Consider the following 21982-nt stretch of genomic DNA (forward strand, 5'->3'; position numbering starts at 1 on the left):
CACAGATATTTTTGAAGACTATAATCATTTTTTTCTGCATTGCAAATACCATAAAAAAATTAATTAGCCTTTATTTTTGTTTGATTGTAGCTAACAACCATAATGTGGCGTTTAGTTTTCAGCTCCTCACCTTGTAACTACAAAAAAAATAAAAAAAATACTGATGATCATTTAATCAAAAACTTCCTCCTTAAAATTTGACCTTGCAAACGATATCGAAATTAGTAGACACAAGCAGTAAAAACGATGTTCATTACGTGAATACAACGCATTCATTGATTAGGTTATTTATCATCGCAATCATAAGTCACGTTTTTCACCGGAAAGACATCTTGAATTCATCATTTATCTGTGTCATTCCATATTCTGTTATCAATAAGATAAAATGCAAATTCCTGTTTGATCATTTATTTTCAAACTGCAACAAAAAAAGTAACTTAGTTGTGAAAAAGTAATTGCGAGTACTTCACCCAAAAGCTCACTATGGAGCGAATAATATGCATTCGGCCGGTGCGACTCATTTTCCTTCGAGGGATATCGCGTTGTTTGCCAAATAATTGAATAACTTCTTTATTAATGACCAAATCTGAAGAGAAAGATTAATGATTCTATAGAAGATTTGACGAACTTTGAAACATTTTGCAGCACTTTCCAACAACGTTTAGGTGTTTAGGTTTATGTAGTTTATTCATATATTCATATATATGATCGCCGGCGTCCTGGCATAGGGGTAGCGCGTCTTCCCCGTGATCTGGGCGTCCCGGGTTCGAGTCCCGGTTTGGGCATGGTTGTTCTTCTGTTGTTCTATCTGTGAGATGTGTGAATGTGCCCTCCTGTAAAAAGGGGTTGTGCAAGCGAATGAATGATGCTTGAAGTGGCAAAGTCGTACTCTTGGCCCTAGTTGGCGCTGCTATAAAAAATAAGAGACGTCCCCCTCAGGCTTAAATCGCTGTCTTCGTAACAGCGGGCTTGTCAGTGGCAAGTGCCATAAAAAACAAACAAACAAACAATATATATGATCGCATAAAAATTTGAATCTTATCAAATTCAAATACGAAAAATGAGCATATAATTTAGAACTCCCCCCATTTCAAGCACAGAGTTTTTAATATTGTCAGTTAAAACAACATAAACGATATTGATGATAGATATAAGAGACCGCAATGCATGAACTATTGACAACAATTGAATGCTACTTTAACTTTAGTCACCCTTTTACATTCTCGCATACGTAGTATTGAGAAAATATATTAATCGTCAAAAAATTTGAACTTGAGATTTTGACGAATCTACACGTTTTAAAAATTCCGGAGTTCGAAAAACACGTTTTAGGAAAATGTCCATCTGTCAATGACAAAAATAACTCAAAGACGATTTGAGCTAGATGGTTGAAATTTGGTATACGATCTCTACACCAAATATGCAGATTTTTATCAAATTTTGAGTAAACTCCATTAAGGAGAAGTCTGTCTTCCCGGCTCTTTGAATATAAGTTAATACGATAACTACAAAATGAGGAGAGCTAGATAAATGAAATTCGTTGCACAGATTTAAGATCTATTAGGTTAAATTTTGAGCCAAATCCAATTATGGGTTGATTGTTTGTAGGCATGTTCTTTCATAAATAAGTAAACGCAATAATTCAAAAACTCAACGATTAAAATGCGTCGAATTTGGTATGAGAATTCATAACTACAAGTGCACTTTTTTGTCAAATTTTTATTTCAATCGGTTAAGAAAAACTTGTCTAAAACAAAAATTCTATTTTTAGATACTATTAATGGATGCCAGGGATTAATTGCGAAATAATTCACCAAGGATGACACACTATATTCAGTAAAAATAATAAATTCTAGCCAAAAGTTAATATTTCGTAACTATTGTACGCCAATGCAAATAAAGGCGTTCTCTAGCATAACAAATTTATAAGAGTATGCGAGAAAGTTTTTTTTTTTGGGGGGGGGGGGTCAATTCAACAGGTTTCTGAACAACGATTATATTGAAAGCATTTGAAATTATATAGTCACATTTTTAGACCGAAATATATGTATTTCATTTCTGAAATTCTGTTAGATAAAATTATTTATAAGCATTCTTCGGCAACCCTTTATTAGGGAAAAAGTAAAATTTTGAAAAATAATGGGGATAAAGCAAATACTTAAGCCTATACTTAAACAAAAATGCAAAAAAAAAAAAAAAAAAAAAATCGCAGATTAAAAATATTTTCAAAATTTGCATTTTAAAAACTTTATTAGCCGGATCATTTTTTAGATGTATCTAATACTCATAATTTTCTTCTCATCTCAGATAAATACTGCTTTAATCTCGAAATATCGAAAACAGATGTTTGAATTTTCCTCCCTACATCCACAAGTGTGATAATGGGGCAAATCATGGTTTGGCCAACTCAAAATTTTAAAGTAAGAAAAATACTATTATATAATTTTTTTAAATTTCAAAAGTATAATTTGATAGTATTGAATTCCGTACTTTTTTAGATTGTAGATCTTTTAGATTGTTTGTTATGAGTCTCAAAAATTTCATCAACAGCCCTTAGAGCTTTTTATTTTCTAGTGTCTTAATCTCTCTCTCTCTCTCTTTTTTCTGCTTTCACAATAATTTCCTTAGAGTCGTTTTAAAGAATTGTCTAAGATAATTCTTTAATATAATATCTCTACTATTAATAAAAGAACCTGGGTATCCTTTTAGTCATATCTGTGGGTTTCTCTGTCCTTCGATCACCTATATGTCAGATCATTTGACTTAGTAGATTATTATCATCGACTATGAAGTTTAGCAAAGTACATTTTTAAAAATATGCATCTTGTAGAAATTAAAAAAAAAATTTTTTTTAATTATTTCAAAACTCTGCGTAATGTTGGCATAACCTTAAACGTAACTTACAAAAATATTTTTGCATGAAAGGGGCTTTTGCAATTTTTTTTTTCAAAATATGTTTTTAATAATACAAATTTAGTTATCGTGAAATGTTTTCTTCAATTTTGACTTTAAAAATTTTTTTCTGCATAATTTTCAATAAGATTTCGCATTGTTGCAATGAAATCCAAAATCCTGTAAGTTTTTTTTAACCAAATATTTAATCGCGTGATTTTCTTCCATTAATGAAAGCTAAAAATGGAACTTTTGTTTATTATTTGCACAGTTTACATAAGAAATAAAAAAAGTGATGCTACAGTGACACATGGTGCCGTTTCAAGATAGAGTGCTGGGCAGTTAAGTTTCAAACAGTATTTTATTGCTACAGAACTTACATCCTTGTGAAAAGCTTCATGTACACAATAAACATGTCAAGTGTGAAGCTATTAAAATAATTCGGCTTTAATATCTATCACAATTTGTTGCTTAAAAATTCTTTGTTGGGAGATCATGAACATTAAATTACTGGTATGTGTAAAGAGTTTAATTGAAACTGAACATAGCCAATGTCCCGGCTTACAAGTTATGTCGGTTAATGGGCGGATAAAGCATAATAACAAAAATAAAACTTAATTTCAAAATTAGTAAACAATAAGTGGGACATTTTAAAATTTTCATAGTTTTTATTAGACATTTAAAATTATTATATATTTAATGTTTAATTCTCAAAAGAACCGCTATGTAATGTGTGACTTATTTCATTTACTGCGAAATTTGTGGTAACGAGACATTTATAAATTTATCACCTACAATTATTAAATAAAAGAATATCAATATCTTCATTAATGTAATAACTATACTAAACAAGATTATGCATATTATATAACAAGACAAATTTTACTACTGGCAGTACGCTATTTTATCTAAAGAGCTCACAACAACTGCTTGAGTATTCTGTTCTGTTCTTTCCTGTAAATTTTTATCATTAGGCTATTTCGTACAGCACCTGTTTTTTCCGCCAATTGATAGCAATTTTTCTAGATCGTTCGTATGGCAGCCACTAATTTCCACCAAATTATTTTCTTCTGGATAGTTCATAGATCAGCAAACGGAGATGGAGGTGGGAGACAAACCATGTGCAAAAATAAGTCCAAAAGTCCTCTTTAGTTTCGAGTCTGCATTAGTTAGTTCTTAGATAGGTTCGTTTTAATGGTCTATAGCAGGGGTGGGGAACTTTTATGGATCAAAATGCCATTTTTTCTGAAGAAATGTCTAATGAGGTATATATGTTCCGTCAAATAATTTTGGCCTGTGATTTTTGGGAAGAAAATAAAACTAAATACTAACAACTCAAAACTCTTTATTTACTACGAAAAAATACATTTTGCGCTGTATAATAAATAGTAAATGTTTTGGTTATATGTGTAATTCAAATTAAAGTAGCATTAATGTGACTTCTGTGCTTGCAGATTAGATGACAAATAATTTATATAAGGATTGATAAGATGTTCAGAATGCACGCTGAATTGGAGTCATCTGCCAAATGGTTTCTAAGCGAGTCTTTAATGTTATTCATCTCTGAAAATAATAACTCGCAGCCATAGATGAAAATATGCTTAAAATAGAATGAACCAGCTTCTTCAAACTGTTAAATGTGTCTGAAATCGAATTCCACGTTTCCAAAATTTCGTTAACTGGTATTCTTACTTATGTTGCATGTTAACCTTTCTGTTTCAATCAATTCCAATTTTTTCCTTGTTTCAATAAATTTTTGAATCCACATTGAACTAGACTGGAAATCAATCAGTTGCATTTCAAATTTTCCAATTTTCAACCAATAGAATTGTGACAAATTCAGTTTATCAAATGAAGTTACATGTAAGCCGTTTTGCAAACCGTAAAATGCAAACTGTTTTGATTGGCGGCGTGCCCAAAATATTTTGTCGCGTGCCATCGATGGCACGAGTGCCACTTGTTCACCATCCCTGGTCTATAGGTATCTTTTTTTTTTATCTCTATCCCAAGGATTAACTCTAATTTGTTAATTATTCGCCCATATAGATTATGTAATGTCTACTGATATCGGCAAAATTTCTGCACAATCAGTGGGAGATGGAGATAGCATGTGCAGAGGGAGATGGAGTACATTGTATAGTATGTGCACAGCCGATAGAAAGTGTTGGAATCGAGAACTGAAAGGTAAATCTTTCTAGGAATCAAAAAGGATCATCCCATCTGCCTCGTTTTCTTTTTCTTGTATACGATGAGATACGATACAAAGAGAAAATATTGTAATCGTCAAAAAATTCGTGCTCGAGATTTTGACGAATCTTTACATTTCAAACCTCTCTAAAATTGAAAAACACAATTTTGAAGATGTGTCTATCTGTGAACACACTACTCAAAATGCATTGAACTAATGGGAAAAATTTGGTATATAGACAAATTTATAGATTTCTTTCAAATTTTGAGCGGATTCATTCAAAGAACTTCTGTTTATATGGCTGACCGACTACAAGTGAATACAATAAGTAGAAAATGTAGATAGATAAAATTTGGTACACAGAATAAACATCTAAAATGTAGATCCATATCGGATTTTGAACTAACTCCATCAAGGGTTAGCTATCTTTGGTTTGTACTTTCGCATGTTTGTAAGCACTGTAGCACAAATATGTTAACGCAATAAGTTCAAAAATTCAATGGTTTAAATGAATGAAATTTGGTATGAGATGTTGCAGTTACAAATTTTGCTTCAATCCGTTGGAAAAAAAGGCATCTAAAATACATATTCGATTTTCTGAATATATATATTGTGTATGCCTGCGATGAAAGGAGATAATACATTTATTAGAGAGTATACAGGAAAATTTCGGGTAGACCACTCCAATTGGTTTTTCTCAGTATTTAGTTTTCCATGAAACACCCATTTATGTATTGGTGTAATAGCATCACTAATTTCACTTTCTCCGAGCTATTTGGCGCCCCTCCATAATGGCGCCTGTAGTGACCGCATACTTGCATATCGCCTAAAGCCTGCTCTGATGTTATAAGTTAGCAAAAGTCTATTTTCTTCTGACAACCAATATTTTCAGGCCCACTCCTTCATTTGGAGATAAATAGCGTTTTCCTCGGAAAAACAATTATTCTTTAAGTTAGAATTTTTGTCGGCGAATATATAGCTCACATTGTTTATCTATTAAAGTATGGTCATAATATGACCATAAAAATTTAAATAGCTTTCTGTTTTGCTAGTTTTTCACCTTTTCACATGTTATCACAAAAAGATTTAAATGATATATAAAACTCTATTTCGAAATATTGAAAACACAGGCGAATTACCAACTAAGCAAACAAGTAAAAAAAAAATGATCACATTTTCTTTGACAAATAAATAAATTTGTGAAGAAAACAAATTATGAAGCATAAAATATTTGGATAATATTAATTCTCAAGAAAGCATAATTGGTCAGGTTTCAATATGTTTCTTTGTGTTCACGTAGTTTTTAGAATAATAATAAAAAGAAGAATATCTACATTTATTATATAATGTATAAGCATAGATGTCACTTTGTTATTATAAAGAACAAATAATATTGATATATTATTCGAATGTATATATATTCGTATTGGAAATTCGTGGACATCATTTGGAAGTAGTTGGAAATTTGTGGACAATATCATTTTAAGTACTTCCATGGTAGAAGTTTAACTCAATCGAAAAAATACTCATTTTAGAAATTGAATCTGCAAAGTTAGAAAGTTATTAACATGAATTAATTCAAATTTCTCGTAATTAGATAATTTAAATCGTAAATAGAAGAACTCAACACTCTAATGCTTGGATTTATGTAATTTAATGCAACAGAAACACCAAAATAAGAGATAAAATATATTATAAATAACATCCACTTGTCAGTAAGACAATATAAAAGAAAAAAGTTTCGGATCAACTACTCATACTATTAATACTGCAGTTTCATCATTAAATGGACGATATTTACAAGTTTTCTCTATGTTTTATATGGCCTGCTGCCATCTGCCGTCGAGTACTATAATGCTCTATTTTTTTTTTTTTTTTTTGTTCAACTTATTTTCAATGCTAATAATTATTTACAATAAATTATTTTCAAAAAATTAAATCATATTAAAGATTTTTAATTATTTTCAATTATTAATTCAGTTAAACTGATAGAATATTTAGCAATTATAGTCGAATTTGATTAATTTGATAGGACTTCCATCTAATCAACGAATGATTGGCGAATTAAAAAGTTTTGAGTGAGGCATAAGAAATTCTTTTTATTTAAATAAATATATTATATTTTATTAAATAAAAGTAAGAATAATTTTTACATATTTATGACTTTAGATCAAAAGTAATTTATAGGGTCAATTTAACATTGTTTTACATCATACATATTTTAAAAATAATATTGAAAGACAATTTTTCACGACATTAAAAATATCTCATCAGTTTTATTTAACATTTTCAATAAATAATTATCATCTCTCTCTTAATTAAGATTATAATTCATTTCAGATCACCTAATATTTAAGATTTTTGAAAATTCACTAACTTTTTAGGATTATGATAATGCAATGCTGACTGTTATAGGTTATGAAATTAAAACAACATAAATCTTTTTTTTTCTTTCTAAAATAATACTTATAATGATGCGCTAATGAATTTTGAGAAAAACATAAAATCATAATTTTTTCCCTCTGTAATGTTTAGTAAAAAGAACTACTTAAAACAGTGCAACTGTAAATGGTTCTGTGTTCCGCAATTGAGTTCATTTAACTCAGATTTAATTTTGAAGTTTGTGCAATAGATGGCAGCACGTATTAGAATAAACTTTTCCTGCATAAAATGTAAACAAAATAATATTTGTGAAATAGAATATTCCATGTGGGATTTAAATAGTGCCAAAAATGGTTTTAATTTAAGAATATTACATATATCAGCATCAAGTAAATATCATGAATAGACTTTGTTAAATTCTTACAGTTAAAGTCGCAGATCGACAACATGATGTGCCATAAAAATGAAAGGTAATGTCATGACGTTTTGAAGTATTTATAACAGTTTTTAGTAGTCTAAGCCTAACATCCGTTGGAACTCGTCCAAAAATAAAATTTTCTATTTTTATACGTCACGGAAATTTGAATATCGATTAGTTTTGTTTCAGCGTTAAGAAAAATTAAAATTTTTTTATCCATAACTACATAGTTTTCACTGAATGCGTGTAGACTGGGCATGTACATTATTTCACCATAATATTGATTTGTTTTGCGTGATCTTGTAGTGCTTCCTGAACTTACTTTGAAGTCATTAATACATACTATATCTTCGTTCCATATGGTAGTGTTTGGATAACGAGAATACACGTACGAAAACGATTTAAACATACTTAAACAGGTATACGTGGAACATTTTTAAATAGAAGCACGCATAATTTCTGTAGAAATTTAGTCGCATGCATCGTTTTTAGTTACTTTTTGGTGCTCAGAAGAACTGAAATTTCGCCTGCCTTTTTTTGTTTGCTCTGTTGCTACCGAAAACTCAATGTCATAACTGCTTGTGAATGATGTGATTTAGTATTGGCTGAGAATTTGATAACGATTGCTTATCAACTTTTATGATTAAATGCGCATGTTTAGAAAAAATAAAAGCTTATGGGTTATATGATTTTTAATGGTAATTTTTTATCACAACATAACCTAGTTAATGTTATATCACTATCCATTCTATGTTTTATTTCTTTACTTTTAATCTTATATTAATTTGATCTTAGAGTAATGTATATTTGAGGAAATGAAAATAAATGAGATTTATTATATTTTACCCCACTTTTTTCGCTAATGTGTTACAGATTATAGAAATGAATATATTATGCTTCAGTTTAGAAAATTTTCATATTATCAGCATATACTTATGAAATAAAATTTGATTTTTAAAATCCTTGGATCTTGCATTGTAAATACTATTGCTTACATTAGATAATTCCTGTGATTATTTTGTGAATTATTAATAATTATATTCAGATTAGAGAAATTTTTGAATGGGAGATTAATACTGTTAAAGAAGATGAAATTTAAAATAAGTTTAAAAAAAATTCCTGCGTAAAGATTTATTTCTTCGAATTTTTTTATAATAATACAATGCTCATGTATTAAATTTAACCAATGGATATCTAAAGTGGAATTGTTCTTTGAAATACATTTATATCTCTAATAAATAATGCTCTAAATAAAGTAAATAATAATAATTTCCTGAAAGGAAATTTCTTCAAGTATTTACTTTTAGTGATAAAATCAAATGAGCAAGTTCTTTACAAACAAGTACCGTTTTGACATATATGTAGCATATATTTTTATTGAAAAAAATAGTTTCATTGAATTCTGTTTTATTTATTATTAGATTTAATTTGCATATGCTCTTTAAAATGCAAAATATAGTTCAAATCAAGTGTATTTTAAATGAATAAATAATCATGAAGCATTTAAAAATATTTTAATTACATCAATACATTTGTTTAGTTTTTTTCTTTCTAAATGGCAGATTTTCTGCAAAGTTATATATCAATTTATACAGGATTTTTATCCATATTACTAATTTTACCTCAACATTTGTTATATTTGCATTATGATTTACATCTGTTAACTATGATATATAGACTGTAAAATTTTCAGCATAAGAAAAATAATTGTTTATAGTAGGTTAGTTTTCATTACAAGATTTATTTTTAGTATTTTTATAGTATAATTTATAAAGTAATTTATAATTGGAAAATGAAAGTTATTATTTCATTAAATAACATGAACAGTAATTAATGTCTTCAAAAGAATTTTTATATATTTACTTTCAGTTTATATATTTGCTGTAAGAAATTGGTTTGAGTTCAAATAATACTTCAGTTATTGATTTTAGTTACTAATTGGAATGGATAGCTTTACATTTATTTAATTAAGTTACATACAAATTGGGAATAAGTTATTTTTAAAAACAGCTATATAATATTTTATAAAAAAAAAAATAGTAACCTTAAAAATTGTACATTATTTCAGTACTAAAAACATATTTTTAAAATTTCACTTTTTGATTTCGTTTTCTTTTTTTATAAGATATAATGAAGCTTGAATAACAGGCTGATATGATTGTGTTAAATTTATATAAAAATTAAATTTCCTTAATTATGAATATATTTCCATTTATATAAAATATTCTTAAAGAATTTGATAAGTTATATTGAAATTAAGTGATAACTGTTTGATTCGAGCTTTCTTTTCATTTGTAAATAAATAAGAAAATAATTGAAATCTAGTTGTAATTGCTAAACATTTTGTTTTGGCATTGGTATGGATTGTGATTTACTTCCTGTTCTTTACAGAAGTATTTCAAATAAAGCAAACTTTTAGCTGTGGCTCTTAAAGCATGCTTTTTACTATGTCACTGATATGTTTCAAAGAGACACTATCAACAAGCATCTGTTGCAGTATAGTCAAATCTGGTCTTATGTCTTAAAAATCAGCATACTGATTCAAATATAAAATCATTTTACTAGAATATCAGATAACTCAATCTGTGAATCTACCATGATGTAGATCATTAGTATGATGTTTAGTAAAATATCTCAAATGAAAAAAAAAAAAAAAAATGATTATATTATCATAATATTATCTTACTAATTTTTATCTTTCTAAATCAGTAATTTACAAGTGTTTTCTTAATTGAATCTTTAAGTAGATTTTAAAGATTTAAATAAAAGTAATACAAAATTTCAGGCAGCATCACTAGTATATTGAACAAAATCCGTTTTAAAATATAAGAGAAAGTTAATGAATTGATTTCAATTGTAGAAGAAACCCATTTTAAGTGAATTTAATGACTGATATAAGAAAATACTGTTATACATGTCTAAGGTGTGTGACTTTACTTTCTATAGTTGTGCAATAAAGGCAGTTAATAATTTCGTTTACAGTATAGGATTTGCAGTGCTGCTTTATACCCCTCCCTGCAGTAATTTTTAAAATTTATCTTTACTTTATTCGTAATATTTGTTGTAGTCAATAATCCTACGCAATTAATTAAAAAAAATTGTCACACTCATCCTATAACAAAATATATTTCCATATTTTGTTATCGGATGAGTTATTTGCTATATTTCCACAAAGCAAACCATTCCATGAAATTCCTAAACGCAGTTTGAAAATGTTTGAGATATGAACACGAATTCGCGCAATGCTAGAATGCCTCAATATCGTGTATTGTGAATACCTCAATTCCGTGTTAACGTAATGCGCATGTCTAAGTGACGTACTAGTAGGGGAAAAGGGCGTTTTTATGAATGATCTTGTAAGCTTCAAAATTCACAGCCGTTTCCTAAACGATAGAGATGAGCAGAAATCGAACATTCTATTGTTTATAATTTTTTTCTGTTTTACCTTAACTGTTTTCTTTGGCTTAATTTTTCGTTTTAATGTTTGTGTGAAGATTTAGGGATTTTTTTTTTTTTAACATGTTTTCTTTATTATTCTGATAAATGAACATAACACTGACCAGATTTAACTGACATTGAATTCTGTTCGTTTCATATTTTTGAAATGCGAAAAATTTAACATTTGATAATGAATGTAAGAGTTTTGCTTAAATAGATATTAAAAGAAAATTGCACAATACATTTCTTTCCTTTTTAATGAATTAAAAAGTTACTATTGTTAATTAGGCACAAGTTATGAAACAATTAGTTTACATTACATGTGTTAACGAAACAGACTGAAAGAGCCAATATGAGTTGAATAATCACTTAGTCTCTTGATATCAGTTAAGTATAAGCTGGATAGAACGGGTTTCTGTTCTCACAGTTACTACTAGGATTAATGTTGCATTTGAATGATACAACAGTTATTGATGATTAAAGGATAATAACATTCATGCCTGATTAGCTTTATAACCTATTTTGGGACAACGTGAAATTTGTTTTTCGGCTTATTCTGATGTAAACCCGCTGGAATTACCTACCACTGAACACATTAGTTAAGAAACAGAAGACGACATAATTTTTTATACCCAGATTTTCTCGATTCAATGGGGGAAATTTCGATTTCTGATTATTGAGTTTGTGTACTAAGATGTTAAGACGGTAAATATAACATACTTATTAATTTTACTTACATTTTCTCCTTATATTATGTTTATCTGGGAAATCTGATGCATATTGAAAAACCTGTAACTATGTTTGAATACATTACCCAGCTTCTTTATTTTTATCAGTTTTTTTTTTTTGAGTTTCTTAATTTAACTAAAAATAATAGATAATCTAAGATAACTAAAAATTAAATACAAACTTCAAAAATAACAATCAGTGCTTTTGTTTTTTTCTTTAATATATATAATTATATATAAAGAATGCGAAACAAAACATTGTGGACGGTTTGCGAATTTTTCTCATGTTTTCTCCGCCATTTGTTATTGATTGATCAAGAGATATCTCGTGATCAATTTTTCCCCCAACTTATTTAAGTAAATCTGTCTCCAATGTATAAATTCCACATATTTATCGAAATTATAAGGTATCCAACTATATTCAGATATTTAAGATATTTGAACAAATATTTTTCAAATGACATTTTTGTAAAAAGTTAATTTAGCTTATAAAAATATTTTCTAATCGTTTAGCCAAAAATGAATAATTTGACCTTTTTTCAAATACTCTCAATCAAAAATAAATAACGAAAATGATATATCCTTCGGTGTATATAATCGTTGATGTATTTGCTAGAGACTGAAGTAAACATTTAATTATAACTCAAAATTTCTTCTAATTGCAAGAATTTTAGTGTTAAAATCATAGATTTTTGTGAAAATTTGGATCTTTTCTCACAGCGTAAAAGACACATAATTTTATAATGGTAAATCATTATACTTATTTTTTAGTTAATTTCCGAGACAAAATTATAAACCAAATGTATTTCAATTTTCAATTGTTTGAAAAGTGACTCAATGATTAAAATGAATATTATTTTATAAGCTCAATATAAAATTTAAAGTGCATATTTTATTTTTCATACTATTTTTCATTTTGTAACAAAGTTGAAATTATTAAAAAAATATGAAAAAAGTTAGATTTGATTTTTCTATTATAAAAGCAAGATGTATACAATAACATGAAAACAGTAAACAAACAAAATGACGTTCCATAGTTGTGAAATCCTTACACTTCTTATTACGTCATGCAGAGTCATGCAGCTTCTTCATGTTATGCAAACAGAGGTTCATTTGTCCATTTATGGTAACGAAAAATGAACTTCGATATAACGTTCTTTCCACCAAGTACAACATTCAATGTGACGTCCACATCGTGTATATTGTATTTCGAAATGCTACAGCAACATGTTAAAATCTACGAAATTATGCATGGAGTTAGCTGGATTGTAAACATATTACCATCTTTCTTGAAAATATGTGAAAAATCAGTAGAAGGCTGGATCATAAGACAGTGTTTTTGATACCTTTGTTTGGTTGTGAATCATTTGATGAAAGCTTGTTATGTTTGTATATTTTTGTTTTGCGTTTTGTTAAAATTTTTTTGAACTTGCATTGTATGTGACCACAAAAATGTGCGATTTGTTCATTTTTGTTGACAGGAAAGAAACCTCGATATAACGGTCTTTCCACAAATTGAACAATTTTTCACGTGCAAACCATGTGAATGCTCGCATATTGTATTACGAAGTTTTGTCGCAATATTTGGAGTTTCTGGTGACGGAAGTTTTATTTTTTATTATTTATTTTTCGGAAATTGGCAATAAACATTTCAGCCTTTACTTGCTGTTGCTATCCGTCTTAGAAAATAAATTAAAAAAAAAAACCTTATTAAGTTCGCAAGAAATTTTCCGAGGACGCTCCATGGCTGTTTTCGTTTCTTTATTTTCTAAATATGTTTAGATTATCAAATATGTTGAAATTATCAAATTATTGTATTTACTGATTATTAGTTCCTGTAATAAGTGTAATATTTTTCTTTATATACATCAGGATGTAATTTTTTCTTGAAAACAAAAGTTAATCATGATGTATTTGTTTTGGTTGCAAAAGTAAAATGTTACTACTACTTGTTTACTTTCTAGAATTCTTCTTCTTTTTTCTATCATTTTTTTTTTTCTTTTGAAAGAAACTCTTTGAGGTCAGAGATGCGTTAAAAGTAGAAAGCTTCTTCCATGGGACGATGCTTCCCATTTTCTCAAGGACATTTTTTTCCACACTTCTAATCTTGGCACTCCGTCCAGAGTTACTACGTCACATTTTTCATAAATTCTATTTTTCTTAGATCGATGCCAAATGGCGGATCCGTAATTAGTTTAATTTAAATTTTAATATAGAATTTTTCTTCTGAAATTACATGAAATATCTTTTATTTTCTAATGCAAATTAAATGTTGTTTTCTTTCATGTTTTCCTAAGTCTAATGAATTTGACGTCCTCTTTCATAATGGTGTTAGATGTGGCGTAATTTGTCGCAACAAATGTTTTATTTTTTAAATTTTTGTAAAAAATTATTTGTAGCAATTGAATTGCAACATACTACCTGAACAATTCAATATGAAAATAAAATTTGTTTACTTTTATTACAATGATTTATTCTATAACACGTGAAATTTATTGTTAAATGATCGCTACAAACACTAGTTCGTTCTTTGTGATTTATTTTTCAATTTAATTTAACTGTTCATTATTTTTTGTGTGTTATAACTCTCATTTACTGAATAATTACATCAGTTCATAAATTTCATTAAATCAGTAAATTTTTTGAATAAATGAAAGAACTATCTATTAAATTATAAATTGATCGGAATAAGACCATTCTGTCCATCATGATTAATTGCATTGATTAATCCTTTTGCTTCATAATTCTAATTTAGGTTCAAAATACGAGAAATCTCATAGGCAGTAGACTGTAAACTTGCTTTAAAAAAAATTGACATAAGAATTTAAAAAATTATAACATTAATATAATTAACAAATTATACAAACAATTAACATTAACACATTATACAAATAACATTAAATATGTCTTAGAAAAATTCTAAAAGCTTCTATTTTGATTCCTTTTCCAAGGAATTGCGAAAAACAAAGGATAGAGCGGGGGGGGGGGATTCTGTTTATAAACTGAACTGTTTCAGAAATTTATTATTTTTTTTAACTATACTATATCATATTTTCGAGTTAGAAATCTTTGCATTGAATTGTAAATCAAAAAAATAAAACATTTTTGTTCTATATGTTAATTTGTTAAGATACTGAATCATTTTGTAACATTGAAGCCTGGAAATTTTTATGTAAAATCCAGCATTACAAGATCTTTTTGAAAGGAAGAAAATGGCATTATTCGCTTTCGATCCTTGGTCAAGATAGTAGCAATCGGTGATTGATTTATTATTGGACAACCTTTAAATTTTCAAAAATTCTAAGAAATATCGTGATAGATCAGTGTTTTTAAATAATAACCATATGAAAAATTTGTTCTTGGAACTGAAATTTCTCAGAATCTTTCTTAGAAGAAATAGAAAAACCGTTTCCTGTTGCAAGAAAGAAGTGGCAATGGGTTATTTTCGTTTTTGTGAGGGGGAAAGGAAGTGTTCTTTTATTTTAAAACTGAAAAGTAAATTGTTCTGGTGGTAAATAACTTTCCAGAACTTTTATTAAAATTTAAAATTACAAACAATTATCAATTAATTTAAAAGAATTAAATGCAGATTTCACACTTAGTGAAATTTTATTATTTCACTTTTAAAATTCACAACATCTTATTGTAATTCATATTTTAAAGTTTACACTTTCTGAATTCAGTCTAAACACAGTTGATACACTTCCCACTGTCGGAATTAAAGAAGGAGTAATTGTTGTATAAGTAGACAACTTATTCATTTCAACAATTGCATGTGGAAATTTGCTTCATCGTTGTTTGCAATTATTTCAGATAGTTTTGAAAGCTAAATTTTTGAAATGACTATTAAATAATGTGTAATTCGATATAAATTAATTCGATATATATTAATTTCAATCGTCATCTTATATTGTTTTGTCTGATAAGTTATTAAATAACATGCATTTGAAAATTGTCTTACAGTTATTATATTAGTAAACAATATAGTGATCGAAATTGAGTGGAACGCTAAAACACTTATAACATTGCATTATTTAATATTTGGAACGAAACAACATTTTTTCTAAAATATAATGCTTCTTCTTACGTGATAGAAAACAATACGTAACTTTTAAGAGTTGAAACCAAAGAGAGCTTTTACAACTTTTCTCTCATTTTGGAGTGCCATCTATATATTGTTACGTTATTAATTTCTTACTATAGCCATATTATTGCTTTGTTATTACTGTAGCCATTGTTAACATCAAAAGGCAGTGGAAATTAATTATTTTGGAGAATTTATTATGTTCCTTAAAATATTTGATTGCACGGTGGTTAGATCTTGGCTTTAGAACTGGGAAATTTTAAGTACAAAAGCCGTTTCCACTGCAGAAATGTTGTGTATGAACGTTAAAATTGACTTTTAAGTTAAATGTCTTTCCGCTGGTGTAGTGCGGAATTTTGGAGATTCAGAGTAGTCAACTTAGCTCTCCCGTCATCTGATCATGGCCCAGAATTACGAAATCGGCCCCGAAGTGGTCCTCATGTTGATTAAGAAATAGCGCATTAATAAAATTAAAACTGAACTTAAAAATGTTTTTTTAACCTTGTTTTGTTACTAATTTCATCAATAATTTAGCTATGAAGAATTATAGACTATCATATTTCGTATTAATCTCGGAATAAAAATGGAATAAGTGGCAGTAGATTTGATTAAGCAACAGTTTCTTTATTTTTATTTTATTTAATTTATTTATTTTGCATTGCAGACAATTCCCCCCCCCCGTCACTCTCCTTCAAAAATAAAAATCAGACTATTAGGTGAAAAATTGCTACTGATATCAAAATGACCTTAGAAACTATGGCTAGTTTCAGGTTTCCTGCTCTCAAAAGCCCAAGATTTTTCCTTCCTGTGGTTAAAAACCTTTGACCTTCTAGCTGTCAAATCTTTTTCCTTTCAGACACTCATTCAAAGTTAAGATTATTCTGCAACTTAAAGATCCGTAAAGGTGAATCCACTCAGAAAACTGAATTGTTCTCTTTTTTCTTGATCTTAAAAGAGATTTTGCTGGCTGCCCTGCAATCGAACGAAAGGAAATCCCAAATTGTATTTGAAATTTCAAAGATAAAGTTTTATATAACTACTTTTATCTAGCCGAAGAGTTAATAAGAGTATTTCCATGAATTACGTATGCAATTAGAAATGTCCACGCCGTCGCTGAAAGTACTATATATAAAAAGGTAAGACCACTAAAGCACATGTTAAGCATATCGGATTTCAGTTTGGAAATATTTATTTCTGTGTTTCAGGTAATATGGCAATATTTTCTCCGAAATGCGATCGGTTCTTATATAATTTTTTCCCCAGATGTCAGACTGTACCTAGAGATTTTAATTTTTTCCACCCTTTTCATGTGTAATAACCGCAAAATATAAAAATTGTCGTTTTCATTTAGAACATTATTATCACTATCCAAATTCTGTACAAAAGTAGTGTGATTTTTTTTATTTTTTTAATACCCCGAAAAATTTTTACAATATTGTAAAAATATTGTACTGTGTCTTTGTGTTACTAAGCATGTTTAGTTCAATGAATCGAAGCTCTCGATGCTGAAGTTCTCACTTAGGAATGAAAGCAATAGCAATTAGGTTCTGAAAGTTGCTGATAAAAATAATTTATTGCACACACACAAAAAGTTTTAAATGCGAAATACAAAAATAAGAACTAATACTCAAGATAAATACGGAAGAGTATAAACGATGGGGAACTACTTATTTTGCATACGTTTATTTTGTATGCAGGCTTTAAGCGTTACTGCGTTGATTTTGTTTTTGGGATTAAATAATTTTTTTTAATATTCTAAATTAGTGGAATTTTTTTTTTTATAAAACCGTTTTAATTTTATTTCTAACTTCATTTCTTGAAAAGTTGCATTCATTTTTATACTTACATAATATGCGTTTCAACAATAATTTTTATCTTTAAATTATATTTTTTCATATTTTAAATCTTGGTAGGACTTTCTAATGAAAAATCCCATACATTAAACTCTAATGCATATTTTTTTGTTCAAGTTTGGTGTAGTAATTTTTCAATATGTTCTACAATTCTTGAATTCGAGAATAAGCAATCTGTTGATTTAGAAGTTTTCTGTTGTTGTTTTAAAGCTTCAAAATACGGAAAAAAAAATGTGATTTTTTTGTTATTTATTAGTCGAATCTCAATATTTGAAGATTCAATATTAAAGACAATATTAAAGAATAGAGATACAAATTTATAGTTCTGGAACTAGGTAATATTTAATGCATTCAATGCTTAACTGATACCTATTGAGGATCTACTGTGTCTGCACTACAAGTAATAATTGCCTTTTTAAATAATATTCTGTAAGAATTTTTAAAATCATTTGATAAATTTAAATGATTAAAATGATTTTTGCTTCATACCTCTTTTTACCCCCCCCCTAAAAAAAAAGAAGGAAAAAAAGGCATTTAACTGATTTATTTTGGTTTCAAATGTGCTTTTTCAATTTATTTTATGTAAATATTAAAAAATATATATAATCATTTTACATTGATTTAAAATAATTAATCCCGAACTTATGTACACGTAATGAAAGTATGTATAAATGCTTGCTACGTTCACATACCGTAATATGAATAATTGTTATTATCTTTATACAAAAAAACATATATAGAGAGAATGAAATATCACAAAAAATATGTATATATAAAATTCTTTTTTGTTTCTTTGTTTCATTTGATCAAAACTTGTACTTGGTTTTGTCTAAAACACTGCCCTTTTAAATTGCTTTAATATTTCTATTACACCGTCACCAATGCGTTACAAAATGCGTAAAAAAAAAAAAAAAAAAATTCTAAAAGAGTATTACTACATCTATATATTCTATATCGGAAAGGAAAACTTAAAAAATATATATATATATCTATCGCCTGTGATGTTAAAAAACAAAACAAAAAAACTTAGGAATTTACGCTCGGGTGATGGTCACGTGCAAAAAACGCGGTTCCTTTCCGTTTCCGATTACATGCGTTGTCTTGCGTGTAAACGCTTTATTGTGGTCTACACTTTTTCTTTAAGTTAGATTAAGAAGTTGCTTTTTATGACCATGTGCTCGTGACATATGTGAAAACTTACTAAATATGATGCGCTCCTCAAACGTTCTTATCGGAAATGACCTTGCAGAAAAATGCCTTACTTATGACGTTCCTTATGAAAAATTTAACTTGCGTTTAATCTGTTGATAGTGCAATACTTCATTATCTTTTAGTTTACGGTTAGTTTTTTTTCCCAAACATTTATTAACTTTTTTTCTTCCTCATAGCCTCATAGGCATTTTAATTGATTCATTTTTATCTAATGCCTGAAAGATTGAAAAAGTCATTTTTATTTTCTCATATATAAAAGGAAAGAATCGTAATCGTGAAAAAATGTGGCCTTGAGGTTTTGACATTTTTCAAAACCAAACCCCTGAAATGGGAAAACACAATTTTGGAATTATATCTATCTATTTATGAACACGATAGCACAGAAATGCTTTGAGCTAGATAGATGATATTTGGAATGTGCTCTTACATCAAATAAATAGATTTCTGTCATATTTGTGACGAAATCCATTCATTTGAAGTTTGTCTCTCTGCCCATTGGAGAGCAGGCGGGCAAATGGTAATAGTTGAAGGGATCACATTGTAAAATTTAGAACATAGTTTGAAATTGTGAGGCAAAATTATTAAATTTGGACAGTTTCAATTATCAATCCGGGTTGATCGTCTTTTTTTTCTCGATGCATTCCTATTCATGCAAACGCTTAACTCAAAACGCAACAACTTAAATAAATGAAATTTGGTATGTGATATTAAAATTATAATCTGTATTAAATGTTGGTTCCAATCGTTCGAAAGAAAGAAAAAGAACGTTCAGAATGCTTACTCGGTTGTCTTCATTTTACTACGACACACACTCACCCGTGGAAACTCATAATAATTTACAAGAGTGTACATATCTGTAGCGATGCGCAATCATGCCTTACGTATTTTGCTCTCTGGCAATAAAATTAATCAAATGTTCGAAAATTTCTCCTTGAAATAATTGAAATATAAATAATAGAATTTGTAAGACATTCAGAATTGTCTGTAAAGCAGTGACTGTGTTGGCCATTTTTAATCTTCATTCTTTCACACATGGGCGTCAAGTATACAGTATTCGACTTCGTGGAACTTATAAATAATAATCCGATAATCATGAACCTTCCCACGGTTATATTGGACGAGATAATACATATCTCACAAACTTTTGTGCGCAAAGCTTCAGTAATCTTTAAAAAAAAAAAAATTACAAAGCAGCTATTGTCATGAAATTCAGCTTAGGCGTACACATTTCCTTTGTGTGGACAAAGATTGTTGAAACGTAGCAAGAGCTCTCCATAATTATCTTCAATCAAAACCAGTTCGGGCGAGTGTTATTTTCATTATTTTGTCATTCTCATTCAGGGCCTGCTTCAATGGCATCTGTAGTGCCCGGAAAAACACAACTTTCTCTGAGTGTCCACCCTAGCTACACTGGGAACTGGTTCGTCCACCGCCTACGCACACTCTGGATTCCAATCCCCTCCTGGCGTTTAACTACAATATTTAATTCTTGCATTAAATCGCGTGATTAGGAAGCAGTAAACACTGTTTCGAAAGCAACAAGCAGAGAAGCGTAGCACGCTAATAATAAGAGTGACTTGCCAAGAGGCGTTGCCCCGCCCGTTTTGTCTTATCGAAGCATCTCGCTACGGATGTTGGACATTTTATTGATAAGGTTATGACAAGCAGGGTCAGGATCTGACATTTAATATTCCGCACCTGTTTTGCGTCGGTTAGTTTTGTTTTTCACCTGAAGATTCCATAGTTTTATTGCAGTAGTTAAAAAGTTATAATATTTTTTTGTTGTTGTAAGTGGATGACCATAAAACAGAATCGTTCCTGCGGTTTCGAAATGAGTTGATTCACTATTTATTTTCTTGCCGACTTTCACGCGAAGTTTAATTCTTGTGCGGATTAATTCTTTATCTCAGACAAACCATTTGTTAAGTGTTCGGAAAATGGAACTGATATATATGGTGCCTTTGGATCTCTTCTGATTCTGTTGAGCTTCACAAAATCCCAATTTCAACCTCAATATATTTTATTTTTCTATTCATTCGAAAACAAAATGCAAACTATTGATATGAGTGTTATTTTATAATTATTAGATAAATAATAAAATAAAATACGATGTACCATATTTCAAATTTTAGGAAAAGTAGTCTTCTTTTTCCTCTTTCCTTTTTTGATAACAATTTTTAAAAAAATTATTTAAATCCCAAGCCATTTAAAATACTGCATGAGACTTTACATACCGTACTATAAAATTTATATTTAAAAATTATGGAATTATTATAATTATTTAAAGTTTTATTTAGTGAAAAATAAATAATGAATATATGATTTGAAAAATAATTAGTTTTCAAGGGATAGAAATTAATTTTCTGTTTGGAGTAGTTACATTAATATAACACAAGAACAAAACAATGTTGGATTTTTCTCTTTTCTTTTTAGCAGAAAAAGAAAAAAAAGGAGAAGCATTAACATGTTTTTAATTATAAAGGGACTTTTTTATCGCCATGCAATGACGTATCTCTACATGGTAGGTAGACATGCATTTCCAATTGGAGAAGTACTTTAAATGCCTTAAAGAATTTTATTTAATGTCGTTTATGTTAATACACATACTTCTGAAATTTAAAAAAAAGAAAAAATATTATACATTCTCCTGTTAAATATTTTTGACACATTAAAGGTTTAAACATAAAAAAATCCCATAGTTCCAGATTTTAATTATAAAATACTGAATGTGAAACTTTGAATATTAAACAATTTAATGAAATATCTAGACACTGTTTTTATTATTAT

The 21982-nt window shown here is 28.5% G+C and overlaps 1 protein-coding gene across 1 annotated transcript in view; it reads left to right on the plus strand.

Moving 5' to 3' along the window:
- The first annotated feature begins 7775 nt into the window (after positions 1-7775).
- Positions 7776-21982, plus strand: part of LOC129962721 (uncharacterized) — a 191985-nt gene continuing 177778 nt past the window's right edge. The window contains exon 1 of the mRNA XM_056076664.1: positions 7776-7932. The gene's annotated coding sequence lies outside the window, so the exon portion shown is untranslated. The remainder of the gene's footprint in view (positions 7933-21982) is intronic.

Source organism: Argiope bruennichi, chromosome 3, assembly GCF_947563725.1.
Source record: "Argiope bruennichi chromosome 3, qqArgBrue1.1, whole genome shotgun sequence".
NCBI lineage: Eukaryota > Metazoa > Arthropoda > Arachnida > Araneae > Araneidae > Argiope > Argiope bruennichi.